Consider the following 12,229-nt stretch of genomic DNA (forward strand, 5'->3'; position numbering starts at 1 on the left):
TTTAATCGTAATGTGTATAGGCCCTAATAGGATGAAGCTCTATCGATGTAGGCTATTACATTATTTCGGGAAATGTCTTAGATTAAATTAGTAGGCCTTACTAGAGTCTGTAAAAGATTTTTAAGAAAATTCTTCGCTCAGACTACTCAGAGGCCCCTTCCCCTGAAAAAGGAATACTATGAAAAATTTAACAATTTCATAGTGGCATCCATGCGGCCCTTATCTTATAAAATACAGAAGTGGTTTCAAAAAAGAAGATACTGTGGTCCTACCGGCCCATTTGGATACCGGCCCGAATGCCCATATAGCCAGTCCGCCCCTGTTATTATATTGTAAGTAATCTCGCTATCCAGTTTCTCTGTCTCACTGCACCACTCGACACTACCAACTCATATAACTTGACAACTCAGGGCTCCAAAATAACGTAACCCTTTAATGTCCAATAAATCAACAGCTAATACTGCACAACTGACAAAATGTAACACTGACTGTACAAATGCTTCACTGTAGATTGTGATGTTGCTAGTTCAGGCTGTCTTGAAGTCAACCAATTACTCTGCAATCGTTTGGGTGTAATTGTTCGGGTGTATTACGTGCAGTTGAACGACAACACAAACAAGAACTGGCACATCAATTGTAACAAGTGAAGAGATGTAGTCGAACGATGATGAACAAATTTAGAAGGATTTATTCTGATAAAAGGCCACAGTAGAAGTCTCTGTCACTAAACACGTCGTTACCCTGGATTGTTCTATCGCTAACTGATTTTCCGGTCTCTAACCCAACATATCCCAAACGTCACTAGTCCCGTTCAATATGCGTCTACTATGGTGCGTCGCTAAATAACTAAAATAACTAACCTATATAAATAAGGTGTCTAACAGATTCCTCCCCCCCTTGAAAAAAAAATATGTCAATATTTTTCCACTACTGTCAAGTCTTACAAGGGCATTTTCAATTTAAGGGGAAGACCACAAACATAAAATCTTGACATTTTCATCTTGACATCTTCATCTTGACAGTTCCTCATATTCATGTCAATGTTCATAACAGTTCATAACATTCCAGAATCATCCTCCTTAGTACACAGTTCATCATAGAGGAAAATGTGGCATCCTATGGGCACCTCACAAGTCACAATTGTTCTTCACTGACAGTAATCTGATAAAATACAATATTTCAAAAAACAATTACAAACTTTATTTACACATTCAATAAATTTTTTTTTTTTTTTTCTTACCACCCTTTTATACGCTTTTGTCCATTTTTCTTTTATACTCACCCTTTTCCATAGAACTAACTTTCGTCAATGATATATGAAATGATTCACACAAAAAAAATATCCATACTTACTTTTAAATGCTTAACATCAAATTTACTTATCTCCCTTTTTCATAACATATAAATGGTGTCAATATATTAATATATATTACATACTCAATATAATCATAGTTTATTTACAAAAGTATTTCATTTCAATGTCATTCTAGACAATAGATCAGCTACAATATTCACAGATCCACTAATAGCTTTCACTTCAAATTTATATTCCTGTAGTGCTAAGAACCATCTATAAACACGACTGTTTTTCATGCTCTTTTGCTGTATATACTGAATAGGTTTATGATCAGTTAATAATATGAATTTCCTTCCTATTAAATAGCTCTCTAGCTTAGTAATTACCCATATTACAGCTAAGGCTTCTCTTTCAATGACACTATATTTTTTTTCTGCCTCTGACAATTTTCTACTTACATATAATATAGGATGTAAGTTATCATAGTTCTGCATTAAACAACCACCAATAGCATTACCAGATGCATCAGTTGTGACATAAAATATTTTGTCTTTATCAGGTAGTCTTAATATTAGTTCATGACTAAAAACATCTTTAATTCTGTCAATAGCTTTCACACATTCCTCATTACAAACTACTTTTTGAGGTTTTCCTTTTTTAAGTAAGTCATTTAGTGGATTCACTATTTCTGCTAAGTTCTTTATAAACTTTCTGTAATAATTTACTATTCCCAATATACTTTTAATTTGTCTTTTTGTTGTAGGTATTTCAATATTAAGTACTTTCTTTATGTTATCTTCAATAGGGCTAATCATGTTGTTATTTACTTTATGTCCTAAGAAAATTATTTCCTCCAATCCTATTTCTACTTTTTCTGCTTGAATTGTAAGTCCACTTTCTTTTATTATTTTGAACACTTCTTTTACATCTACCAAATGTTCCTCCCAACTATTATTAAAAATACATATGTCATCTAAATAGCAAATAACATTTTCTTTGTTTCCAATTATCATGTTCATCATTCTATTAAATGTGGCAGGTGCATTTACTAATCCAAAACTCATATAATTCCATTGAAAAATACCATATGGTGTTACAAATGCTGTGTAAGGTTTTGCATTTTCTGTTAAAGGTATTTGCCAATAACCTTTAGTTAAATCCAATTTAGTAAAAAATTTTGCTCCATTTAATTTATGTAAAATATCCTCTATATTTGGCATTGGATATGGGTCAAATTCTGTGATGTTGTTAAGTTTCCTATAATCAATACATAACCTTATATCTCCATTCTTCTTTTTGGCTATCACAATTGGTGAAGCATAAGGAGATGTTGATGGTTCAATTATACCTGATTCTAGTAAATTGTCTATTTCTTTCTTTACTTTGTCTTGTAAATGTATCGGTATTCTATATGGCTTAAGTTTGATAGGTTTTGGGTCTGTTACTTTAATGTCATGTTTAATAATATTAGTTTTTCCTGGTATGCTGGAAAAAATTTCTTTGTATTCCTGTATTATTTTAGTTATATCTTTTGACTTTTCCTTAGTTAGATTATTAAGATTAATCTTTTGCCAAGTTTGATTCTCTTTTGTTTCTATTACAGGTATTTCCTTAATATCATTTTCATTATGATTTTCATTTGTTATTATCATCAAGCATTCTTCTCTTTCTGAAAATGTATTTTCTATTTCCTCCTGAATGTTTTGTATTAATTCATCTTCTCTATCATGATACAGTTTCAAATTATTTATGTGATATGTTTTAGTTTTCCCATTTATTTCAATTTGATAATTCACATCACTAATTTGTTTTATCACTTTAAATGGACCTTTCCATTGTTTACCAATTTTATTTTTCAGGTCATTTATCAATATTAATACATTGTTTCCTACTTCTAGTGTTTTCAATTGTCTTTTCTTATTTAGATTCTCATGAGCACTTTGTTTATACTTCTTATTGTTGTTATATGCTTGAGTCCATATTTCGTTCAATTCTGTTGTGATTGTTGTTTCACTGTCATTATTTAATTTATTCTCATTGCCTATTAGATTTTCTTTAAAAACATCTAATTCATCTCTGAGTTTTCTTCCATGTATTATTTCATATGGTGAAAATTGTGTTGCTTCATGGATGTTGTTTCTATGAGCAAATAGTACATAGTTAATGTAATGATCCCACTTATTCTGATTATTCTGAATTATCTTTGTTAGTGATCTTTTTAATGATCCACCATATCGTTCACATAAACCGTTACTCTCCGGGTGGTAAACCGAAGAGTATATGTGTTGTATATTGTATTGTTTAGTCCATTTCTTAAATTGTTCTGACTTAAACTGAGATCCCTGATCACTCAATATAATTTTAGGTATACCATGTCTTGTAATTACTTTTTGAGTTATGGCATTAATGATATTTTCTGCACTTGTATTTGATAATGGGATTGCCTCTGGGTATCTACTAAACATGTCTATTACTGTTAGAATGTATTTGTTATTATTTTCAGTTTGAATTAAAGGACCTATTAAATCAATAGATACTTTCTGAAATGGTGCTGTAGGTTCATCCATTTCTTGAATAGGTGCTTTATTCACTAGGCTTTTGTTAGATCTCTTTTGACATATGTCACATGAGTTTATGTATTTGTTGATTGTTGCTTTCATTTTGGGCCAAAATACTTGTTTTGACAAATTCCTATAACATTTCTTTACTCCCCTATGTGCTGCTAAATTATTATCATGTGTCATGATTAAAACATCTTTCCAATATTTCTGTGGTAAGACAAGTTGTTTTATTTTCTTGTTATCATTACTTGTTTGTCTAAATAATATTTTATTCTCTATACAAAATTTCTCCATTGGATTATTATTGTTTTTATCTAGTATTCTTGAATATATTTTCCCAATAATATTGTCATTCATTTGTTCTAATGCAAATGTGGGTGTTGTTTCTTTTTCACTTTGAGATATTTGTGTTTCAAGACTATTTTGTGTTTCATTTTCTATCTCTCTTTCCTTAACATCTGTATTTTCTATTTGTATTACATTACTGGTTTCTTCTTCTTTATCATTACTTATTACATTTATTGTATTTTCCTGTTTCTCATCTTGTTTATTCATTGATCTTGTTATTACCATACTTGTTATATTTTGTGTTTCTATGTTTTCATGATTTTGTCTTATGTTTTTGTATTTGTTTTGCCAGTCTTCTAATTCTTTTCTTGAACATTCTTTAACTCCTTTTATGTTTCCTACTAACATATCATATCTCATTTCTGGTATTGCAATGCCATCACAATAGCCAGTGAAAAATGGAGTTTCAATGTACACCCTTATAGCTTTAAATTCCCTTACGGTGCCATCTGCTAATTCTACTTTCCTAGTAAACCCTTTATACCAATGAGGTTTGACAAATTTAGTTTTTACTGCCAAAGTGTTACAACCTGAATCCCTGATTAGTTCCACCGGAATTCTATCTACAAACCCTGGGTACACTGCAAAATTGTTCCTATTTCCTTCCATGAAATATACCCTATCTGTACCTTTACTTTTGTATTCCCTACTGTAACTCCTATTTCTATAATTTCCCCTGTCATTCCTATCTCTACTCCTATATCTACTGTTATTTTGTTCATTGTATCTATTTCTACTTCCAGACCTACTATTCCCTCTTCTACAGTTAGCTGCTATATGACCTTTTCCTTGACATTTAAAACAGGTTATTTCACTATATTTTCTATTTCCACTATTTGATCTGTTTCTATTTCTACTTCTATCAACATTTTCTTTGGTGTATCCTATTAAATCTACTTTGCTCTTATCTCTATCAGAAAATGGTTTATTTGGATAGGCATTTTTGTATACTCTCATTATCTCTGTTATTTCATCTATAGTTTTGGGGTTTCTTTCTCTAATAAAAGATTGTAATTGAGGATCACATTTATTTACAAAGTTGTCCACTAGAATAAAATTTTTTAATCCCTCATAAGAGTTTGTCACTTTTTCTAATTTTACCCACTTATTGAAGAAATCCTTTTCCATATTAATGGTAGTTTGGGGTTCTATTTCTAATGATGGTATATTGTCAAAATATTTCTTTCTAAAAGTTGTAGCATTATGACCATAGGCATTCAATAACTCTCTTTTTAAAACTTGATAGCTATCATCAATATGATGGTCATGATTTTGGCATATTGTTAGAGCTTGACCATGAACAAAGTCTATCAGTATTTCAGACCATTCTTCTTCAGGCATATTAAATGTAGACATTTTTGCCTCATATCTTTTCAGGAAATCACCAATGTCATCCTTCTGTTCATCAAAACTTTGTATTTTTCTCTTTAGCCATGTTTGTGAATTAGGGTTGTCTCTTTGAGTGGTATAATTATTTGAGTTATTTGTGTTATTTCCTTGTTCAGTTTGGGCTCTGGCTTGTGCTGCATCCAATCTCATCTTCTCCATTTTAGCTTCATGTTCTCTAATCTTTTCTCTCTCTTTGTCTTGTCTTTCTATCTCTTGTCTTTGACGTTCTTCTTGTCTTTCTATCTCTTGTCTTTGACGTTCCGTTTCTTCCTTCACAACCTGCTGTACATAAGCTGCTAAGTCCTTTCCTTTTAACTCCATGGCCTTTCCATCCTGCATAGCTGTTTCCTTAACCTCCTTAAGGTCCACATATGATGATGTAGCCATTGTGTTTTATATTTTATATATATTTTTACTTAGCCTATATTGGTTATGGTTATACTTTAAACTTATTTTATATTTTTACACACTTTTATACAAGTTTTAAGTGTTATGTCTCTATCTATAGATTTAGTAAATGTGTAAATCTAGTCTGAGTTATTATGGTTATATTCAAATCTGTATATTAGGTCCAGTATTACACACAAATTTAAATCTAGTATATTATAGTATGTATAATAATACTATTTAGATCTATAGTTATCAAGAGCACTATGACTTTTAGATCTAGTATGAATAACTATGATCAATTTTAAAACCTGGTATGACTGGCACTGAAGTCACAGTGAAGTGTCCAGAGTAAATTCAAAGACTGTCTTGACTAGAGTCTAGATCTAGAGTAGATTATGGTTCTATTTAACCATACGAAACAAATATGTGTATACAATGTCAAATATATCTTCAACAAGATATATATATCTAGAATGTACTACCTTCATTCATCTTCAACTTAATAATATTTCAAAGTAGAGTTTAGATAATTAAATTGTATCAAAGAGATGTACAACAATTTGCAGATCTATATTTAGCCAGACGACAGTGTTTGACTACATAGCCAGTTTCGGCATTATTCTCATGGCAAAATCATATTTGATTTTAACCGCTCAAACTAAAATTATTTTAGTCTGATTCACAGTAAAAGAATCCTACCCGCACTTTCTATCATTAAGTGAAAAAAAAATACAGATCTAATTAAATTAATAAAAATAAATAATTTAAAATAATATAAACAAATGAAATAATTAAATGAGACTATCACTATGGGTTGGGATATGACAATATGGCACACAATGATAACGTCACGAAGTAACTAGGCAACAACGGATATGACGTTTACACAAACAAAACAAATTACAACCCTAAATGTATAATATAGCTTTTCATCTAAATTACGTCTTCTACCCCGACGGGTTTTAAGGCGCACCACCTGATTTTACTCAGGCTAACGTACCAAATTTAGACAAAATCTATTTCTAAGGGCAATCTAAACATATACTAATAAGAAAAATGGCACTTAGCTTTTGATAAGAAAGATCCCTTTGTTCGGACTCCCGAATATGCTAGATCACAACAAATTCCACTGCCTCTCTTCCAGTTCTGACTCTGTTCTCCGGTGCTACCAGTATCCCACGTAATGCCACAGATGTCCTGATATGCCACAGCAAAATGTTCCAGTTTCTTCGACGACTGTTGATGACCGTATGTGTAGTTCCGACGACTTTGTGTACACAGTTACTGACGAATAGGTTAACGGTTCTTCTGGCGATGACTTGACTTGTGTAGACGACTACTGACAAATAACAGTCTCTTGACGGCAACTTGATCTGGACGACTGACGAATAACGAATTTCTTGACGATGACTTGATCTGGGCTGACGAATAACGGCTTTCTTGACGATGACTTGATCTGGGCTGACGAATAACGGTTCTCTAAAATAGTTCACTGCTTCTGCTGCTACTCTGGTAGTACGACGAAGTTCGCTGTTGTACTCTGTTTCACTAGACCAAACTGTCCAATGTAGACTAGGTGAAACCAAGGTCACCTCCGACGACGTTCCGTTAGACGATTAACGGTTTTCAACGAAATTAAGTGGATGTAGCTATTTCCACAACAATATCAGCACGTCTAGATATGGTCTAGACCGACGAATACTAAATATATCAATGTTCAGTAATGATACATACAACTTTACTAACCTTCCAAAGGTTAAACACAGTGACCGTTATAAACGTGGCAAGCAACCGGTTCAATGAGCAAACTGCTCCACAAGAATCTCTCCAAGGGTAAGACGACAGAGCGATTTCGATTTAGTTAGCTACCAAACTTGTAGTACTCACAATACTTCTGACAGCGGGCAAACTGTCCTTCTCGAAACTGACGAGGTAAAACTTGATACTCGATGTGGCTCCTATGACGAAGAAAAAAATATGTCCAACAGATTCACTAACGATCTCTCACCCGTTATGAACGAACGGTTTCTCTGGTTGTAGGTCGATTCAGCATATGAAGATCAGGCGTTGCGATGATTACGGTCCTGACGAAGGTCACCCTGAGTTAACGGCTCGTTGAACGTGCGATCAAACAGGCGACGACTGCTTGTAGATCCAGAACAAAGTCACTCTGCGATAATGCTGTGTTCAGCCGTACTCCGATGAAATCTTATATCTTCGAGTGCACGACCCTCACCTGAGTAAACGTTCTGCTTCGAGGTCCGGTTCGACGTTCAGCTTCATCAGGGGTCCGGCTTCGAGGTTCGGGGTCGCCACTGTGATGTTGCTAGTTCAGGCTGTCTTGAAGTCAACCAATTACTCTGCAATCGTTTGGGTGTAATTGTTCGGGTGTATTACGTGCAGTTGAACGACAACACAAACAAGAACTGGCACATCAATTGTAACAAGTGAAGAGATGTAGTCGAACGATGATGAACAAATTTAGAAGGATTTATTCTGATAAAAGGCCACAGTAGAAGTCTCTGTCACTAAACACGTCGTTACCCTGGATTGTTCTATCGCTAACTGATTTTCCGGTCTCTAACCCAACATATCCCAAACGTCACTAGTCCCGTTCAATATGCGTCTACTATGGTGCGTCGCTAAATAACTAAAATAACTAACCTATATAAATAAGGTGTCTAACAAGATAACCGTACAGCCGTACCAACTCCATACTCCGGTATCAAACTCCACCTCGTCTCGGACTTGTACTTGAGTCTCTGCTCCGGACCGACTTCACACTGGACACACTCTACCGGACTGGGTCTTGACTCTGTATCCAAACCGTACCGAACCGTCTTAATTGTGACAGCTTCGCTCTTTAGATGCCTTCTCGAAACCATCGGGACATCACTCGTCTAAATGGGACGGACGGACAGAGAGACCACACAAAACTAATAGCGGCTATTCCCCTTTCCGCTAAAAATGGGGTGGGGGGGGGCAAAAGTTTGAGGTTGGAGATTCTATCGGAGAATGTCCAAAAAAAAAGCGATGTCATTGTAATGCCGGCTGTTCCAATCATTATAATAAAAATTAAAAAAACAATTATTCAATTGACTTACAACCTATTTTAAAAAAAGGTTAACTATCTAGCGATGATAAGGCCCGAGAGCTGGTACGGAGTATACTATAAGTGTACTGAGATACTGGTAAAATTATATCGCATTTTTTTGTAATATTTTGTAGACTACGGTGAAGCTTAGTTTAGCATCCTTGACATTGTTTAGTTTAGCATCCTTGACATTGTTTAGTTAAGCATCTTTGACATTGTTTAGTTTAGCATCCTTGACATTGTTTAGTTTAGCATCCTTGACATTGTTTAGTTTAGCATCCTTGACATTGTTTAATTTAGCATCCTTGACATTGTTTAGTTTAGTGCAATGATTTGACGGAGAGACCGAACAAAATAACGGCCTCTGCCAGGGGCGGACTGGCTATATGGGCATTCGGGCAATGCCCGGTGGACCGGTACCCAAATGGGCCGGTAGGGCACCGAAAGGGCTGCATTGATGCTAGTAAAAGTTTCAAGATTTTCTATTAATCTCTCTCTCTCTCTCTCTGTATATATATATATATATACAATTTTTAAATCCAATACTAATCAAAAGCATTAATTGTCGTAAATATGCTTCATTTTGAAGATTGTTGTGATAGGACGCCCATCATGTGGCCTACAATTTGTGGGCCGTATTGTATAGAAATGCCCGATCCGATTTTGACACCCACTCTGACTCTCATCTGCTAAAATAATAACAGAAAAAAAAGACATCCGTAATTTTGCTGAGTAACTGTTTTATTACAAGGTTGCCACCTTTGACCTAAGTCTACATCGGCTAGGACGTTATGTTGTGATTGTTTCTGTAAAAGCGTAGGTGCCTGAGTCAAAGAAGAATTGGTAAACCTGAAGATTGGATTGAATCATCAACATTCACAACATCATTATCAATGGGAAATAAAAATGAAAAGAAAAGAACAAAGGAAGAGTGCCAACAATCTGGTTTTGAATTTGATATAAGTTTCCGTAGTGTAGTGGTCATCACATCTGCCTGGTTCGAAACCCAGCGGAAACTTAGTTTTTAATTAATATTATTTTTTAAATATACATTTTAATTATACTTCCAAAAAAAAAACTGTTAGGGAGATTTCAAGGGCGGACTGGTTGTCAAAATCGGCCCAGGCATTTCTACACCATGCGGCCCACAAAGTGTATAGGCCTATCATACGAAGGACATCTAGTTATACCTGTCCTCAAAATCATTATGTGAAGTTTGATAATGTATCGATAACTAATAATCGTATACACATGCACACAGTGAACTCTTATATCTGTAAAAGAAATATAAGCCTTATGTTGCTTTTTCATCGCAAAGTGTGTGGTCCCGAAATGGATGAAGTCTAGTAGCAGCACTGTCCACGGATGTAGCCTATTACATTATTTCGGAAAATGTGTGACATTAAATTAGTATTCAACTGTAGAATCTGTCAAATAATTTAAAAACAAAACACGACGTTCAGAGGGGCCCTTTTATAAGAGAATATCCTACAACTTTTAACAATTTCATTCATGCCATAGTGGCATCCATGCGGCCCTTTCGGTAGCCCCACCGGTCTATTTGATTACCGGTCCACTGGGCATTAAATCCAGTCCGCCCCTGACGGTGACCTTAAAGTATTTTGGCCTCTTCTGAAAGTTATAATTTTTTTAGTCAACACTACAAAGCTAAGATGAACTCTGTCTCTGTCTGTCAGTGTTGATAACAAACTGTAACATAAATTTGTAGGTTTCCGTAGTGTAGTGGTCATCACATCTCCTGGTCCTGGGTTCGAAACCCAGCGGAAACATTCTATTTTTTTATTTTTATTTTATAATTAAATTTGTATTTTACTTTGAAAATAGACTTTATCTATATTATGTACTTTACAAATCGTCTTTACATTAGAGCAAACGGACTTTTTCAGCTTTGTCGATCGTCAAGACCCGGTAGGCAAACATTTTCATAGGCGTGGGATATTAACAAGCTTTTATATTCTTTTTTATATTTTACTTTATATTTGATATTACTTTACAAGTACTATAATTAAATATTACTTTAAATATAAAAGTATGTAAAGCTCCACTTTCAGACCTTGCGATCTATAGGGCAGATGTTGTAAAGATCATCTGTTTCTGTGGCCCACGGTTAACGAAGGTGTCATGTGGCCAGCACAACGGCCTACCACCATTACTTTTCCTCAACTAATGTCAGGTACCCATTAGAGCTGGGCTAGCTGTCATTTTCTGACGACTGTGCCATAAATGCCTGCTCTGAAAATGATCTGCAGAGCATCGTCAGTGACTTCTCAATAGCGTTTTCAGACGTTGGTCTTACTATTAACACAAAAAGACTAAAGTCTTAAATTTACCTGCTTCTGGGAAAGCCTAGTTGGATCCAAGCATCAAGATAAATGGACATGATATAAATGCAGTGGACAGATTCACATATCTTGGCAGCACACTCTCCAGAAACGGAAAGATCAATAATGAAATCGACCTACGTATCGCCAAGGCCAGGGCATCCTACAAATGAGGTATCACCACAAATACAAAGCTAGGGATCTATCGAGCTGTCATCCTTCCTACATTGTTCTATGCCTCAGAAATGCGGACAGTGTACAGAAAACATGCAAAGAAACTGAACCACTTCCACATGACATGTCTAAGAAAAATACTGAATGTCAAATGCCAAGAAAAAATACAGGATACTGAAGTCCTTAAAGAGCGGGTCTGCAAAGCATCCACACAATCCTGATGCAGTCCTGATGGGCAGGACACATCTGCAGAATGGAAGACCGCCGCATCCCTAAACGTCTTCTGTATGGCCAATGAAGGAGAGGAAAGCGCTTCCAAGGCGGACAAATAAAAAGCTTTACGGACACCTTCAAAACTTCTCTGAAATATAAGGTAAATTAAATCAAGTCAGACCCTCTCATTTTCTCATTCGAGCTGAGCTATCGAGTCTGGACTGCTTCATTTATTCTTTATCTGAGAGGAATACCTGGTGGTAAGCCGAACTTAATCACAAGTTCCATCTTAATTGCTTTGTGCATATTTCTCACTCGAGATTATCATGTGTATTCTATTATTTTATTTACATTAATTAGTGCATTGTGTATTTCTCACTGGCGTAAGTAGAAAACATAAACATGTCCTATGTATGTATTT

General features: G+C 34.8%; 1 long non-coding RNA gene across 1 annotated transcript; it reads right to left on the reverse strand.

Moving 5' to 3' along the window:
* Nucleotides 1-670: 670 nt before the first annotated feature.
* On the reverse strand, nucleotides 671-8,910 carry LOC129921973 (uncharacterized). The gene is made up of 2 exons (XR_008773900.1): nucleotides 6,468-8,910; nucleotides 671-1,161 (listed from the first exon to the last, which is right to left on the reverse strand). It is a non-coding gene; the product is annotated as an uncharacterized LOC129921973 (long non-coding RNA).
* Between the last annotated feature and the right edge of the window lie 3,319 nt (nucleotides 8,911-12,229).

The sequence above is a fragment of the Biomphalaria glabrata genome, chromosome 12, assembly GCF_947242115.1.
Source record: "Biomphalaria glabrata chromosome 12, xgBioGlab47.1, whole genome shotgun sequence".
Taxonomy (NCBI): domain Eukaryota; kingdom Metazoa; phylum Mollusca; class Gastropoda; family Planorbidae; genus Biomphalaria; species Biomphalaria glabrata.